The sequence below is a fragment of the Peromyscus eremicus genome, chromosome 2, assembly GCF_949786415.1.
Source record: "Peromyscus eremicus chromosome 2, PerEre_H2_v1, whole genome shotgun sequence".
Classification (NCBI taxonomy): Eukaryota; Metazoa; Chordata; class Mammalia; order Rodentia; family Cricetidae; genus Peromyscus; species Peromyscus eremicus.
Genome location: NC_081417.1, coordinates 79399246 through 79416663, shown reverse-complemented (window position 1 = coordinate 79416663; position 17418 = coordinate 79399246).

The following is a 17418-nucleotide window of genomic DNA, read 5'->3' as shown; positions in this document are numbered from 1 at the left end:
GGAGTGCATTCCAAATGCTTCCAGGTTAGAGGTCAAAGTCTTTGCACAACTTCGGAGTGTCAGTTCTTCTCTCCCTCAATGGGTGTTTGGCACGATGACCTCAGGTCATCAGGCTCAGTGGACATCTGTGTTAGTGTGTTTGGAGACTGGGTCTCAGTAGACAGCTCTGCTTGTCCTGGAACTGGATCTGTGCAGCAGTCTGGCTTCTTACTCACATGGACGTGCCTGCCTGGGACTCCTGAGTGCTGAGAGTAAAGTCCTGGTCCACACTGGGCTCCCCTGGAGCTATCCATTTCTTCCTTCCTTCCTTCCTCTCTCCCTCCCTCCCTCCCTCCCTCCCTCCCTCCCTTCCTTCCTTCCTCCCTCCTTTCTTCATTCCTTCCTTCATTCCTTCCTTCCTCCTTCCTTCCTTCCTTCATTCCTTCCTTCCTCCTTCCTTCCTTCCTTCCTTCCTCCCTGCCTCCCTTCCTTCCTTCCTTCCTTCCTTCCTGTCTTTCTTTTCTTTCTTTCTTTCTTTCTTTCTTTCTTTCTTTCTTTCTTTCCGTCTGTCTGTCTTTCTCTCTTTCCTTCTTTACTTCTTTCTTTCTATCTTAACTTCTTCCTTTCTTCCCTCCTTCCTACTTTCCTTCCTTTCTTTCTTTTCTCACATAGAAGCTCAGTTAATGTTCTGTTACTGTGAAGAGACACCATGTTCATAACAACTCTTGTAGAAGAGACCATTTAATTGGGGCTTGCCTACATTTTTAGATTTTCATCCATTTTGATTCTGGTGGGAAGCATGCTGACACACAGACCGGCATGGTGTTGGAGAGGTAGCTGAGCATTCCACACCTCCATCTCCAGGCTGCAGGAAGAGAGAGTTATTGGGTCTGGCTGGGCATTTGGAAGCCACAAAACCTACCAACTGATTTCACACCCCATAATTCCTCCAACATGCCCCCCACACACTCTAAGAGCACACTAATCCTTCTGAAGGAGTACTATTCTCTGATGACTAAGCAGTCAACTCAAGAAGCATGTAAGGGCCACTGGTATTCAAAACATCATATTCCACTGTCTACCCCTCATTGGCTTGTAGCTCTATCTCAACGTAGAAACTCATTCACCCTAACTTCAAGAGTCCCCATTGTCTATCACAGTGACACCAGGGTTTACAAGTCACAAGGCCACCAGAGCTCCTCGGAAAACTCACCTGGGGGTCTCAGAGACTGACATTTCATACACACACACACACACACACACACACACACACAAGCACAGGCACCACACACACAAAATCAGTGGAATGTAGGTCTTAAAGCCTGAAAAACAAAGAAAGACAGACAGACAAAGTGAGAGAGAGAGAGAGAGATTGAGAGAGACAGAGAGAGAGAGACTATCACTTACGGGAATGGAAAACACTCCATCATATTATCAAAAAAATTCTGTTTTCTGTGTTAAGAAAAAGGCGTGAACAAATTTCAACGCGGGCCTCAACTTCAAACCTTCCCAATTTAGTAGAGAAAGGATGGCCAGGATCAAGAGAGAACATGGAGGACATAATCCAGTTGAATGGAATTTAGGGGTGTTCCCGGGGGTGTGGCCTGTCGATGGGCGTGGCCACAGCCTCCCTTTAATAATCCTCCCTTCAAGTCAGTCAGCCCTGACCCAGGATCACTTCCCAGTGAGCTCACAGGAAGACAGAGGCAGAGGTGAGGCTCTGGGAGCAGACAGACATGAGTGAATCACAAGTCAGGAGGGCTGGATCTGTGAATTCAGAGGCGCTCAGCTCTTCTTCATAGAGAAAGCAGCCGGCAGAGCAGAAGGGGGAGGATGAAGAGTCTTCTGAAAGTGTAGCACAGAGCGCCAGGGGCTTCGAGACCTCTCCCCTGACACAAGGTAGGGTTTGGATGGTTCTGGACGGACTGAGGGGCTAGGGAGACACAAGAGACAAGTCGGGGTAGGAGAGGAAGGAAGGTGGCAGGCTGTGAGCTCAGTGCCCTCAGAGTCCCAAATTAGGCTGGTGGCTGCAGTGGGGTGGGCTTGGGCTTGGGGGGGAGGGGCGGCGGTGAGGCTCCCGTTCATGCCAATGGCTGTGCCAGCTGGGTTTTCCTTTGCGACTGGATTTTTAGGAGCGTTTGCTCAGGGACATCCCCGGTCGTGTGTACAAGCTTGTGTAGGCCTTGGTGAAAGACGAAATGGGGACTTTCTGGGGACTAGACCGGTTTTGAAGCCAGTCTTGGAGTTTGGCCTCATCCAGTGGGATCTTAGACCTGCAGAGAAGGGTTAGGGACCAGTCACTAATCACCTCTTCTCTCTGCAGACAACAGAGGGTCCAGTCCAGAGGAGGCCAAGGACTCCAGGCAGAAGGGGTCTGGGCAGAGTTCGGGAGGCTCCTCCTGCAGAAGCCACCAAGGAAGAGGCCGCCCCAAAGAGAAGAGGAGGAGGGCAAGGCAACCTCTTTCCAGAGAGAGAGGGAGAGACAAGGCTGAGTCTAGCCTAGGCAAACACCACCAGGCAAGAGGTAGGTCTGGGCTGGGGCTGGGCTGTGAGGGCCCTGGAGCCTTAGGAGCTGGCCAAAGTCTGGGGAAGGAGGTCAGGTGGGGGAAGGTGTGACCTGCTTTCCTGGGGGTTAGGAGGAGGGACCCTGTGGTGTGGGGGTGCTGGTCCGGGTGGTGGTGGTGGGTGCCTAGTGAAATCGGTCTCCAAAGTGAGTATTTCCGGTGGTCTCTCCCACAGACTGCCTGCACAGAAGACCATGGCGGGTCAAGGACAGAAGGCCCCAGCCGAGATCTCCCGCGGTGAGTGTCAAGTGCAGCCTCAGCCCCTCTGGAGACACCAGCACTGCTGCTCCTCCACACAGGTCTGCCAAGAGGCCCAGGCAACATTCTCCAGAAGCCCTGCCAAGCAGGGCGCGCTCACCGCTGTCCAGAGTCATGACCCGCATGGGGGCCTTGGAGGTGGCCCTGGAAGAGCTGCAGGCCCCAGGAGGAGCCTTCCTGCACACTGTGCCCTCCAGGAGGAGCAGGAGCAGCAGCAGCAGCGGCAGCAGAGGCGGCGGCAGCGGCGGTGGCAGTGGCGGCTGCAGGGTGTGCACAGTCTCCCAGCGCGCCTGGCTCACATGGCAGCTGGCACATGCTGGGACCGCGCTGAACTGGGCGCTTCACACAGTCAATCACATCTTGGCTGCTCAGGCCTGGCTCCCCAGCTACCCCCAGGTCCATGCCTACTCCTCTGTGGCCCCAGGCCAGTGCCCACCTACTGGAAGACTCCCTGGGGACTTGCATTGTGGAAAGAAAGCCTAAAAGGACTTCATTCATTTGTCCACCTTTCTGAAACCTTCCTGTGCCTCGCGGATTCTCTGAAAAAACACTGACTCTTGGGAGGAAATCTGCAAATGGAGTTTCCCTGTTGTACAGACACCCTCCCACTCTTTCGGACAGGCTCACTCAGGCCAAGTGGCTGTTGAACGTTGTTTCTTTCTGCTGGGCGCGCTTACACTCTGTCTGAAATCCACACTTTGCCCAGGAGCAGCAAACCGGACGGCCAGCTCATCGACTTTTATGAATATGGAAGAAATTCAGCCCACAACTCACACACAGTTCCCTAGAACCTCTTTGGGAGATAGTCCGTCCTTCTAGTCTTTGAAACCTGTGATGTGTTAAGTCTGGCCTCTTATTGGGTTGTTTACTTTCTAGTTTGTAGAAGCAGAAGCATTTCCATTTTGTAATGCTTCATCACCCGTCGGTTTTCACAATTCTTCTCAAGATGTGATGTATCTGCACAGAATGCTTGAGGTGGACGTACACTCAGCCCTCAATAAAGTATTTATGGTTGAACACTATTTGTCTTTGTGGATTAATTAAAAGTAAATTAGAGGATAGTTCTCTCTGTGTATGTGTGTGTGTATGTTTGTGTGCTTGTGTGTGCTCACGCACGAGCGCGCATGCACTGGAGTGGGTGACCTGATGTGGGAGTGCATTCCAAATGCTTCGAGGACAGAGGTCAAAGTCTTTGCACAACTTCGGAGTGTCAGTTCTTCTCTCCCTCAATGGGTGTTTGGCACGATGACCTCAGGTCATCAGGCTCAGTGGACATCTGTGTTAGTGTGTTTGGAGACTGGGTCTCAGTAGACAGCTCTGCTTGTCCTGGAACTGGATCTGTGCAGCAGTCTGGCTTCTTACTCACATGGACGTGCCTGCCTGGGACTCCTGAGTGCTGAGAGTAAAGTCCTGGTCCACACTGGGCTCCCCTGGAGCTATCCATTTCTTCCTTCCTTCCTCCCTCCTTTCTTCATTCCTTCCTTCCTTCCTTCCTTCTTCCTTCCTTCCTTCCTTCCTTCCTTCCTTCCTTCCTCCCTCCTTTCTTCATTCCTTCCTTCATTCCTTCCTTCCTTCCTTCCTTCCTTCCTTCCTTCCTTCCTGTCTTTCTTTTCTTTCTTCTTTCTTTCTTTCTTTCTTTCTTTCCGTCTGTCTGTCTTTCTCTCTTTCCTTCTTTACTTCTTTCTTTCTATCTTAACTTCTTCCTTTCTTCCCTCCTTCCTACTTTCATTCCTTTCTTTCTTTTCTCACATAGAAGCTCAGTTAATGTTCTGTTACTGTGAAGAGACACCATGTTCATAACAACTCTTGTAGAAGAAGAGACCATTTAATTGGGGCTTGCCTACATTTTTAGATTTTCATTCATTTTGATTCTGGTGGGAAGCATGCTGACACACAGACCGGCATGGTGTTGGAGAGGTAGCTGAGCATTCCACACCTCCATCTCCAGGCTGCAGGAAGAGAGAGTTATTGGGTCTGGCTGGGCATTTGGAAGCCACAAAACCTACCAACTGATTTCACACCCCATAAGTCGTCCAACATGCCCCACACACACTCTAAGAGCACACTAATCCTTCTGAAGGAGTGCTATTCTCTGATGACTAAGCAGTCAACTCAAGAAGCATGTAAGGGCCACTGGTATTCAAAATATCATATTCCACTGTCTACCCCTCATTGGCTTGTAGCTCTATCTCAACGTAGAAACTCATTCACCCTAACTTCAAGAGTCCCCATTGTCTATCACAGTGACACCAGGGTTTACAAGTCACAAGGCCACCAGAGCTCCTGGGAAAACTCACCTGGGGGTCTCAGAGACTGACATTTCATACACACACACACACACACACACACACACACACACACAAGCACAGGCACCACACACACAAAATCAGTGGAATGTAGGTCTTAAAGCCTGAAAAACAAAGAAAGACAGACAGACAAAGTGAGAGAGAGAGAGAGATTGAGAGAGACAGAGAGAGAGACTATCACTTTCGGGAATGGAAAACACTCCATCATATTATCAAAAAAATTCTGTTTTCTGTGTTAAGAAAAAGGCGTGAACAAATTTCAACGCGGGCCTCAACTTCAAACCTTCCCAATTTAGTAGAGAAAGGATGGCCAGGATCAAGAGAGAACATGGAGGACATAATCCAGTTGAATGGAATTTAGGGGTGTTCCCGGGGGTGTGGCCTGTCGGTGGGCGTGGCCACAGCCTCCCTTTAATAATCCTCCCTTCAAGTCAGTCAGCCCTGACCCAGGATCACTTCCCAGTGAGCTCACAGGAAGACAGAGGCAGAGGTGAGGCTCTGGGAGCAGACAGACATGAGTGAATCACAAGTCAGGAAGGCTGGATCTGTGAATTCAGAGGCGCTCAGCTCTTCTTCATAGAGAAAGCAGCCGGCAGAGCAGAAGGGGGAGGATGAAGAGCCTTCTGAAAGTGTAGCACAGCGCGCCAGGGGCTTCGAGACCTCTCCCCTGACACAAGGTAGGGTTTGGATGGTTCTGGACGGACTGAGGGGCTAGGGAGACACAAGAGACAAGTCGGGGTAGGAGAGGAAGGAAGGTGGCAGGCTGTGAGCTCAGAGCCCTCAGAGTCCCAAATTAGGCTGGTGGCTGCAGTGGGGTGGGCTTGGGCTTGGGGGGAGGGGCGGCGGTGAGGCTCCGGTTCATGCCAATGGCTGTGCCAGCTGGGTTTTCCTTTGCGACTGGATTTTTAGGAGCGTTTGCTCAGGGACATCCCCGGTCGTGTGTACAAGCTTGTGTAGGCCTTGGTGAAAGACGAAATGGGGACTTTCTGGGGACTAGACCGGTTTTGAAGCCAGTCTTGGAGTTTGGCCTCATCCAGTGGGATCTTAGACCTGCAGAGAAGGGTTAGGGACCAGTCACTAATCACCTCTTCTCTCTGCAGACAACAGAGGGCCCAGTCCAGAGGAGGCCAAGGACTCCAGGCAGAAGGGGTGTGGGCAGAGTTCGGGAGGCTCCTCCTGCAGAAGCCACCAAGGAAGAGGCCGCCCCAAAGAGAAGAGGAGGAGGGCAAGGCAACCTCGCTCCAGAGAGAGAGGAAGAGACAAGGCTGAGTCTAGCCTAGGCAAACACCACCAGGCAAGAGGTAGGTCTGGGCTGGGGCTGGGCTGTGAGGGCCCTGGAGCCTTAGGAGCTGGTCAAAGTCTGGGGAAGGAGGTCAGGGTGGGGGAAGGTGTGACCTGCTTTCCTGGGGGTTAGGAGGAGGGACCCTGTGGTGTGGGGGTGCTGGTCCGGGTGGTGGGGGTGGGTGCCCAGTGAAATGGGTCTCCAAAGTGAGTATTTCCGGTGGTCTCTCCCACAGACTGCCTGCACAGAAGACCATGGCGGGTCAAGGACAGAAGGCCCCAGCCGAGATCTCCCGCGGGGAGTGTCAAGTGCAGCCTCAGCCCCTCTGGAGACACCAGCACTGCTGCTCCTCCACACAGGTCTGCCAAGAGGCCCAGGCAACATTCTCCAGAAGCCCTGCCAAGCAGGGCGCGCTCACCGCTGTCCAGAGTCATGACCCGCATGGGGGCCTTGGAGGTGGCCCTGGAAGAGCTGCAGGCCCCAGGAGGAGCCTTCCTGCACACTGTGCCCTCCAGGAGGAGCAGGAGCAGCAGCAGCAGCAGCAGTAGCAGCAGCAGCGGCGGCGGCAGCGGCAGCAGCGGCAGCGGCAGCGGAGGCGGCGGCGGCGGCGGCAGCGGCGGCGGCGGCAGGGTGTGCACAGTCTCCCAGCGCGCCTGGCTCACATGGCAGCTGGCACATGCTGGGACCGCGCTGAACTGGGCGCTTCACACAGTCAATCACATCTTGGCTGCTCAGGCCTGGCTCCCCAGATACCCCCAGGTCCATGCCTACTCCTCTGTGGCCCCAGGCCAGTGCCCACCTACTGGAAGACTCCCTGGGGACTTGCATTGTGGAAAGAAAGCCTAAAAGGACTTCATTCATTTGTCCACCTTTCTGAAACCTGCCCGTGCCTTGGTGATTCTTGAAAAAACACTGACTCTTGCGAGGAAATCTGCAAATGGAGGTTCCCTGTTGTACAGACACCCTCCCACTCTTTCAGACAGGCTCACTCAGGCCAAGTGGCTGTTGAACGTTGTTTCTTTCTGCTGGGCCTGCTTACACACTGCCTGAAATCCACACTTGGCACAGGAGTAGCAAACCGGACTGCCAGCTCATCGACGTTTTTGAATATGGAAGAAATTCAGCCCACAACTCACACACAGTTCTGTAGAACCTCTTTGGGAGAGAGTCCGTCCTTCTAGTCTTTGAAATCTGTGATGTGTTAAGTCTGGCCTCTTGTTGGGTTGTTTACTTTCTAGTTTGTAGAAGCAGAAGCATTTCCATTTTGTAATGCTTCATCTCCCGTCGGTTTTCACAATTCTTCTCAAGATGTGATGTATCTGCACAGAATGCTTGAGGTGGACGTACACTCAGCCCTCAATAAAGTATTTATGTTTGAACACTATTTGTCTTTGTGGATTAATTAAAAGTAAATTAGAGGATAATTCTCTCTGTGTATATGTGTGTGTATGTTTGTGTGCTTGTGTGTGCTCACGCACGAGCACGCATGCACTGGAGTGGGTGACCTGATGTGGGAGTGCATTCCAAATGCTTCCAGGTTAGAGGTCAAAGTCTTTGCACAACTTCGGAGTGTCAGTTCTTCTCTCCCTCAATGGGTGTTTGGCACGATGACCTCGGGTCATCAGGCTCAGTGGACATCTGTGTTAGTGTGTTTGGAGACTGGGTCTCAGTAGGCAGCTCTGCTTGTCCTGGAACTGGATCTGTGCAGCAGTCTGGCTTCTTACTCACATGGACGTGCCTGCCTGGGACTCCTGAGTGCTGAGAGTAAAGTCCTGGTCCACACTGGGCTCCCCTGGAACTATCCATTTCTTCCTTCCTTCCTCCCTCCCTCCCTCCCTTCCTTCCTTCCTTCCTTCCTTCCTCCATCCCTCCCTCCCTCCCTCTCTTTCTTTCTTTCTTTCTTTCTTTCTTTCTTTCTTTCTCTCTGTTTCTTTCCTTCTTTCTTTCTATCTTAACTCTTTCTTTCTTCCCTCCTGCCTACTTTCCTTCCTTTCTTTCTTTTCTCAGATAGGAGCTCAGTTAATGTTCTGTTGCTGTGAAGAGACACCATGCTCATAACAACTCTTGTAGAAGAGACCATTTAATTGGGGCTTGCCTACATTTTCAGATTTTCATCCATTTTGATTCTGGTGGGAAGCATGCTGACACACAGACCGGCATGGTGTTGGAGAGGTAGCTGAGCATTCCACACCTCCATCTCCAGGCTGCAGGAAGAGAGAGTCATTGGGTCTGGCTGGGCATTTGGAAGCCACAAAACCTACCAACTGATTTCACACCCCATAATTCCTCCAACATGCCCCCCCACACTCTAAGAGCACACTAATCCTTCTCAAGGGGGGTTATTCTCTGATGACTAAGCAGTCAGCTCAAGAAGCATGTAAGGGCCACTGGTATTCAAAACATCATATTCCACTGTCTACCCCTCTTTGGCTTGTAGCTCTATCTATGAAATGCATTCTATCCAACTTCAAGAGTCCCATTTTCTATCACAGTGACACCAGGGTTTACAAGTCACAAGGCCAAAAGCTACTTGTGAAAAGTTGGCTCTGCCTGTAGGCGTGGCCAGAGCTCCTGGGAATACTCAGCTGGGGGTCTGAGAGACTGATAAAACAGAGAAGCAGACACACAAACACACACAAAATTAGTAGGAGGTAGTTCTTAGGTCCTGAAATATACACAAAGAGAGAAAGAGAGGTGCAGGGGAGAAACACTTTTGGGAATAGAAAGTACTTTACTATATTACAAAAAAATTTTGTTTTCTGTATTAAAGCAACACTGTTGTGACCAAATATAATTGCAGTTCTCAGCTGCCTAAATTATCAAGAATGAACATCAAATACATAATTCAATCCGAGTGAGTGAGAGAGAATGTGCTCTTAATTTCCATTATGATATCTCTTCAAAATCTTTATTTTGATACTTAGTCGTGTGAACTTTTCTCGTGACACTACTTCTTTTGTGTCCCGTGTGTTTGGGTATTTGTGCATTCATTTTCACTAAATTCTAGGAATCTTTCATTTCTTTCTCTATTGTCAGAGCCTGCCTACAATCAGCTCTGTATCTGGGGATGTGGGTGTAGATCGTAGAGACAATGAAGAAGACAGTAAAGGGTGAAGAGGTCTGCTGGTCAATGCCGGACATCCCCGAGTTTATTTCACAGCCAGCTTATATACAGCCTTGAAGGACAGAGGTAGAACATTGCACAGCACAGGCATTCAACCACCATCTATCCTGCCTTGTGTCAAGGAGCAGGCGGTTTCATTTTCTATCTCAATGTACCTCCGGCTGGCATCAGCAGCCTGTGTCTCGCTACATAATGTGTTCCTTCCTCTGGGCTAATCAGGACTTTCTCACAGCCCTTCAAGGAGACTCTCTGGGCTAATCAGGACTTTCTCACAGCCCTGGAGCAAGCAAGCTTGAACTCTATTGACTCAGAATAGACCTCAGATTCAAACTGGGAAACTGAGTCAGTTGTGGGCTCCCACATTCTATTTCTTTCTTGATCCAGTGATGATTTTGTAGAGAGATGTTCTATTTGCATGGATTCTTACCCCTTTTCCTGTTGTTATTGAAATCTAGCTTTAATCAGTGTTGATCTGATGAAACACAGGGTGTTATTTCAATTTTCTTATCTGTTGAGACTTCCTTTGTGACCAAGTATATGGTCAATTTTGGAGAAAGTTCTACGAGATGCTGAGAGGAAGGTATATTTCTTTTGTCTTTAGTTAAAATGTTCTGTACTTATCTGTTAGGTACATTTGATCATAACATCTTTTTATTCCATTATTTCTGTGTTTATTTCCTGACTGCATGACTTGTCCATTGGTGAGAGTGGGGTGTTGACATCTCCCACTTTAAATGTGTGGGGGTCAATGTGTGATTTAAGTTTTAATAATGTTTCTTTTACAAATGTGGGTGCCCTTACATTTGGCGCTTAGATGTTCCGAGTTGAGACCTCTTCTTGGTGGATATATCCTCACTAAATATGAAATATCCTTCTCCATTTCTTGTTGTTTTAAACAAAATCTCAGTCATTCAATTTTTCCAATACAGACAAGGGAGCCAGATGCTGGGGTGAAAGCCTGCTAGAGCAGAGAGGCAGAGAAAGCACCCAGCTGACCTTCCTCCTCTGCTGATTTCCCAGAAAGACCTTTTTCCTTCACCATCTCAACCAAAAACTTCCTCCAACTCAGGGTCCCTCCCCTCTACTTCTGTGTGTGTCTCTCTATGTCCTCCTGACTCTCTTATTTTCTAAGTTTTTTTTTCTTGTCAACTGGTTGCTTGCTCCACCTTTTGACCTATGGTTGACTTTACTTAATCTTGTTTACAATATTCAAGTAGAAAGCTCTTGAATTAATGGTATGTTAGGACTGAGCCACACCACAACTAGAAACATGTTTTTCCAATAAATAACACTATCTTGTGGTTCACAGTGTGATCAAATATCCTGCAACAATTTCTCTTAATTAATATTGGTTTGACGTTTATTTTGTTGAGATATTAGGATAGCTACACCAGCTTTTTTCTTAGGTCCATTTGATTTAAAATCTTTTTCCAACCCTTTACTCTGAAGTGTTTCTTGTATGCATCAGAAGGATGGATCCTATTTTCATAACCATTCTGTTAGCTTGTATCTTTTTATTGGCGAATTGAGTCCATTGACATTAAGAGATATTAGACCAATGATTGTTAATTCCTATTATTTTGTTCTTGGTGATGGTGGTGGTGGTGGTAGTGTGTGTGTGTGTGTGTGTGTGTGTGTGTGTGTGTGTGTGTGTGTGCTTCCCTTCTTTGGATTTTGCTGGTATGAAATTATCTATTGCCTGTGTTTTTGTGGGTGTAGTTAACTTCCTAGGGTTGGAATTTCCTTCTAGTACCTTCTGTAGGGCAGGATTTGTAGCTAAGATATTTTTAAAATTTCACTTTGTCATAAAATAACTTGTTTTGCCATCTATGGTAATTGAAAGTTTTGCTGGGTGTAGTTGTCTGGTTATGATCTGTGATCTCTTAGAGTCTACAAGACATCTTTCCAGGCCCTTCCGGCTTTTAGAATCTGTTGTGAAGTTTGGTATAATTCTAATACGTCTGCCTTTACATGTTACTTGGCCTTTTTCCCTTGCAGTTTTAAATATTCTTTTTTTGTTCTTTATGTTTAGTGTTTTTATTATTATGTGACAGGGGGACTTTCTTTTCTGATCCAATCTATTTGGCGTTCTGTAAGCTTCTTGTACCTTTATAGGCATATCCTTCTTTAGGTTAGGAAAATTTTCTTCTATGGTTTTGTTAAATATATTTTCTGGGTTTGTGAGCTAAGACTCTTCTCCTTCTTCTAGTCCTACTATTCTTAGGACAAAAGGGGAGAACAGTGAATCTACTTTTAAAGTAAAAAAGCAACTACTAGTCTTAAATATTTTACATTGGTATGGATTTTTGTACATTGATACAAATTTAAGGTTATTTTTGTTAGAACAGACTGTACATAAGTTTTTACTCTAGTTGAAGGTATTTGACCTATGCAGCTCATTTAACAATGTAATGTAAAGTTCTAGTCCTTTAAAGTTATTGTTACAAACTATTTAGGGTAATAAAAATGCAGGTTAGACGTTAGCCCACCTATAACAATCAAACTTGAAGTCATGTTAGGTATGTTTTCAAGGTCAAAGAGAGGTATATTTTAGATAGACAGGTGGTTTTCAAACGCTTCAGAGATTTACAGAATATGGTATTTAAGATGTTTTTAACAATACAAGACTTTTCATGACAATGTGGCTTGTCTGTTCCTGGCAGCACCAATCTACTTTCAGAGAAGATGATAGGCATCCAAGAACCTCCATATGGAGTTTGCTTTCTTTGTGGCAAAAGTTAACCACTGGGCAAAGAAACTGCCCTTGCCTTGATTGCTGACAGTATGCTGTCCAAACAGGACCAGCAGGACACAAAAAAAAGTGACTGGTAAACTTTGCCAAGACAGGGTGTGACAGTCCTTCAAAAATTCCTGCTTCAAAGAAAAGTCTGTCAGATATTCTAGGCCTGTAGGCCAAAGACGGATGCCCCAACATTGCAAAGGAACCTCGGGTGACTGTCCAGGCAGCCCAATGTCTCTGTTGTTTCTTTTAGTTTTGGAAGTGGCTTGCTCTGCACTTCCTGTTTACTCAGATAATATTATATCCTCCTTGGGTCTTTGCTGGCATTGAAGACTAGGTAGTTATTGTTGGAGCTTTCCTTAGTTATAAAAAAAGGTAAATTAGGTACAAGAGCTTTTGACTCATCAAGATAGAATAAATAATGAAATATCTTCTCCAAATATGCCAAATACAAATGGACTGGACACTGTAAATATAACTCTTACCTGATAATTATTCTTATTGTTTATAGCTTTATTATATTAGAGTGAAAACCTTTTCTTTTTATTTAGAAAAAAGGGGGAAATCTCGTGAAATATTCCTTTACACTGTGTGAAGATATTTCACAGTGATTGGTTTAATAAAAAGCTAAATGGCTAATAGCTGGGCAGGATTTGGGGGCAGAGAGAACATTGGGAAGAAGGGCAGAGTCATGAGGAGTGCCAGCCAGACACAGAGGAAGCGGGAAAGCAACACAGGCAGAGAAAAGGTAATAAAGCCAAGAGAGAGAAAGTGAATTAAAAGAAATGGGTTAATTTAAGGTACAAGAGCTAGTTAAAAACAAACCTAAGCTATAGGCCGAACTTTTACAATAAATAAAATGTCTCCATGTAGTTAATTGGGAGCTGACAGAACGGACAGAAAAATCTGTGTATGGTGTTCAGCGTGATCACGCAGGGAACATCCTCCAACAGTGTGTTTCCAGCCTGAAACTGTCTAATGATTAGCCACTTTCATTGGGGAGCACGTATACTTAGAGTGGAGGCCACATTTAATTAACATTCATTCTCACTCTGTGCAAGGCCATGCAAAATAGCTTTCGTTCACTTAGTCAAGACTTTCTGTATAGTTCAAATGGCATACGACTTATCCTCTCAAGTCTATTACTACACATCATGAGTTTTGTTAGATACAATAAAACAAAAAATGATCTGAGTATTAACACGATAGGTACTCAAATTCAGCATTTCTGTGAAAGCGTTCTGCAACTTTCTCACTTGCCTGTGCTTAATCAGAACTTCTAAAGATTGTTACAATTAATCAATAAAGGCCAGAAAAGTATTAGTTTAGTCACTAAATAAACCCTATGAAGTAAAGAAAAGGCCCCTTGAAGCAGTTGTGTGTTAATCCATGCTATTTCAGATTTTTTGGCAGAGAGCATTGGTTTGGTAAGTAGAAGAGACAGTTCAAGACAATGATTAAGTGAATTTCCCACAGATGGTGGCAGTTTGGAGAATCTCAGACCACACAGGCATTCCAAATCAACAATGCTCTATGATTGGTTGTTGTTTTACGGATAGAGAGATCGCCCAGGTTGATCAACAAGCTAGGCTGAAATATTTTTTGTTTATGCTTTTGTTTTTCGTTTTTTGAGACAGGGTTTCTCTGTGTAGTTTTGGTGCCTGTCCTGGATCTCGCTCTGTAGATCAGGCTGGCCTCAAACTCACAGAGATCCGCCTGGCTCTGCCCAAGTGCTGGGATTAAAGGCATGTGCCACCGCTGCCTGGCGAGAAATATTTTTTAAAGTTTAACCCTGTATTTTATGTCAAAAGAGGTTCTGTGCTGCAGTAATGGCACGTTTGTAATATTGCATATAAACTAAATGAAGCATAGTCTCTTATGTAAATACCGCACTGAAAAACCCATAGGGCCCAGGGACACAGCGGGGTAGTAGAGCGCTTGCCTGGTATGTGCAGGGCCCTGAATTTGATACCCAGCACCACAGAAACTGGTTAAATTGTGGTCAATAATGAATTCATCTACAGGATTAACTAAAGGGACAAAAAAAAAAAAAAAAGCCAAGTATATACTTAAATATACGTAGACCTCCAAGCCTTGCTCCACCAGTATCTCAGACGGCTCAGAGTCATGGGTGGCATCCAGACCAAAGACACCATGAAGGATCTAAACAACCGCCTCACCTCCTACTGACAGGATGAGAAGCCAGGAGACCAGTGAAGGAGTTAGGGAAAAAACTCTAGGAGCATCTGGAGAGGAAGGAGTCTCAGGGGTCAGGAACTGGGGGCATTCCTTCAAGACCATTGAGTCCCTGAGGGCCCAGACCTTGGTGAAGTCTGTGGACAAAGCTCATGCCATCTACAGATCAACAATGCTGGCCTTGCTCCTGATGATTTTGGAGGCGAGTATGGACAGAACTGGCCGTGCAGCAGTCTGAAGAGCGGCATCCATGGACGTGGGAAGGTCACAGGTGATATCAACACCAGGGGTTGTAGCTAGAGGTGGACACTGAAGCCAACAAGGAGCAGCTGAAGTTGTGAAGAAGAGCCCTGCGGTGGGGGGAGGGGAGTCAAAGGCCTGGAGCCCAAGTGTTCACAACCAGGGTAAGACACTGTGGATCCCCGCCCTTCTTTATTGTAAATGAGACAGGGTCTCACTATGTAGATCTGGATAGCCTTGAACTTGATCTGTAGATGAGGCTGGCTTTGAACTCAGGGATCCTCCTACCCATGCTTCCTGAGTGCTGGGATTAAAGGTGAGGGCCACCATGCCCTGCACATTTTGCTTGTTTGTTTTTTTTCTCCTATAATCCAGGCATGGTGTCTTATACCTGTGATTCCAGCACTTCAGAGGTTAAGGCAGGAGAACTGCCCCAAGAAGATCTTATCTCAAAAATAAAACACAAATGTCTACTTTAAAAAACATATCTGGGGGTTGGAGAGAATGCTTAGTGTTTAAGAGTACTGTTCTCAGTATCCACATGGCAATTCACAGTGCGTATAACACCATCTCCAGGGGATTTGACTCTCTCTTCTTGTCTCTGCAGAGAGGGAGGGTAAGGGGGAGAGAGAGAAAGAGAGAGGGGGAGTGAGAGAGAATGGGGGAGGGAGGAGGAGAGGGGGGAGAGGGGAAATTAAAAGTAAAACAAATCTTTTAAAATATCATATTGAACTGAGTTTAACTATCTTATCGAAATTCAGTCTGGATATTGTGTAATCCCTACCTCAGGAGAATCATGAAATTCAAGCCCAGCGGGGTGGCGCACGCCTTTAATCCCAGCACTCGGGAGGCAGAGGCAGGTGGATCTCTGTGAGTTCGAGGCCAGCCTGGTCTACAGAGTGAGTTCCAGGAAAGGCGCAAAGTTACACAGAGAAACCCTGTCTCGAAAAAACAGAAAGCCCATTTTGGGCTCCACAATGAGACTTAGAAAGAAGCTTAAGCTATAGGCTGAGCTTTCATAATTAATAGTAAGTCTCCATGTCAGTATTGGGGAACTAATGGTCCCAACAACAACAACAAAATCCAACTACAAATGGCATCCAATGTGGGGGCATGTATTTCCTCATACGACCCAAGAAAGCTTTAAAAAAAGGTTCCAAACACACAGAAATGGAGCCAAACGCAGCTTCCTAGTCTCAGGGTCTCTCACAGGCCGCGGTACAGAGACACCTCTCCCAGCCACTGCTGGAAGGCTTGAGCTGCCACTGTGCTATGAGCTAGGCTGCACAGTGTGGTTTAAGGTTTTGTTCACGCAGACAAAGTTACAGATATGCAGTAAAGCAGGTTCAGATGGAAACACACCTCCGAACAGGTTACCGTGTGTTTAACAATGTGCGTAAGCTTAAGAAAAAAGATGAAGACAGTCATAAAAAATAGTTTAAAAATAATAAAGTCTTTAAAGAGAGAAGTAAAGTAATAAAAAAGAATAAACCATGAAAGGATTGGAAATATTACACCACAGGGAGTTTGGACCATATATGGTGCTTTGTTAATTTTGATTTTTTAAATATTATATAATTTTTTTATTAAGGAATTTTTTATTCATTTTACATACCAACCACAGATTCCTGTCTTCTCCCTCCTCTTGCCCCTCCAGCTTTTCCCTCCCTAATCTACCCCTCATTCCCTCCTCCAACAAGGTATGGGCTCCCCTGGAGAGTTAGCAGAGCCTAGTACATTCGGTAGAGTCAGGTCCAAGCCCCTCCCCCTGCATCAAGGCTGTGCAAGGTGTCCCACCATAGGTAGTGGGCTCCAAAAAGCCTGCTCATGTACCAGGGATGGATCCTGAGCCTACCGCCAGGGGACCCCTTAAGCAGATCAAGCTACAGAACTGTCTCCCTTATGCAGAGGGCCTAATCTAGTCCCAAGGAGGCTCTACAGCTGTTGGTCTAAAGTTCATGAGTTCCCACTAGTTTGGTTTGGTTGTCTCTGTAGGTTTCTCCATCATGATCTTGATGGAAATCAGTACGATGGTTTCTCAGAAAACTGGAAATCAATCTTCCTCAACCCAGCTATGCTACTCTTGGGAATATACCTAAGGAATGCTCAATCATACCACAAAGACACATGCTCAACTCTGTGTATAGCAGCATTATTCATAATAGCCAGAATCTGGAAACAAGCTAGATGCCCCTGAACTGAAGAATGGATAAAGAAAATGTGGTACATATACACAATGGAGTACTACTCAGAAGTAAAAACACAATGACAGCATGAAATTTGCAGGCAAATGGATGGAACTAGAAAATATCATCCTGAGTGAGGTAACTCAAACTCAGAAGGACAAACATGGTATGTACTCACTCATAAGTGGATACTAGATGTAAAGCAAAGGATAAGCAGACTACAACCCATAGTTCTAGAGAAGCTAGCAAGGAGGACCCTAAGAGGGACACACAGATCGCCCTAGAAAGGGGAAGTAGATGAGATCTCCATGGGTAATTCTGAATTTTTTGAATGATAATGAACAGACAACAGCTGCTGAGAGACATTAGATTGTGGAAGGGACTGCTGAATTACACCAACCTGTATACTTTAGGAATGCCTTAGCCTTAAAATGGAAGTCAAAAAATATTTTACGTTGGGGAAGAGGTTATCCTTTTCCCCCCGCAGGTTATCCTGTGGGAACAAAAGGCTATGGATTCCTTCCAGGTTAACAGAGATCAGAT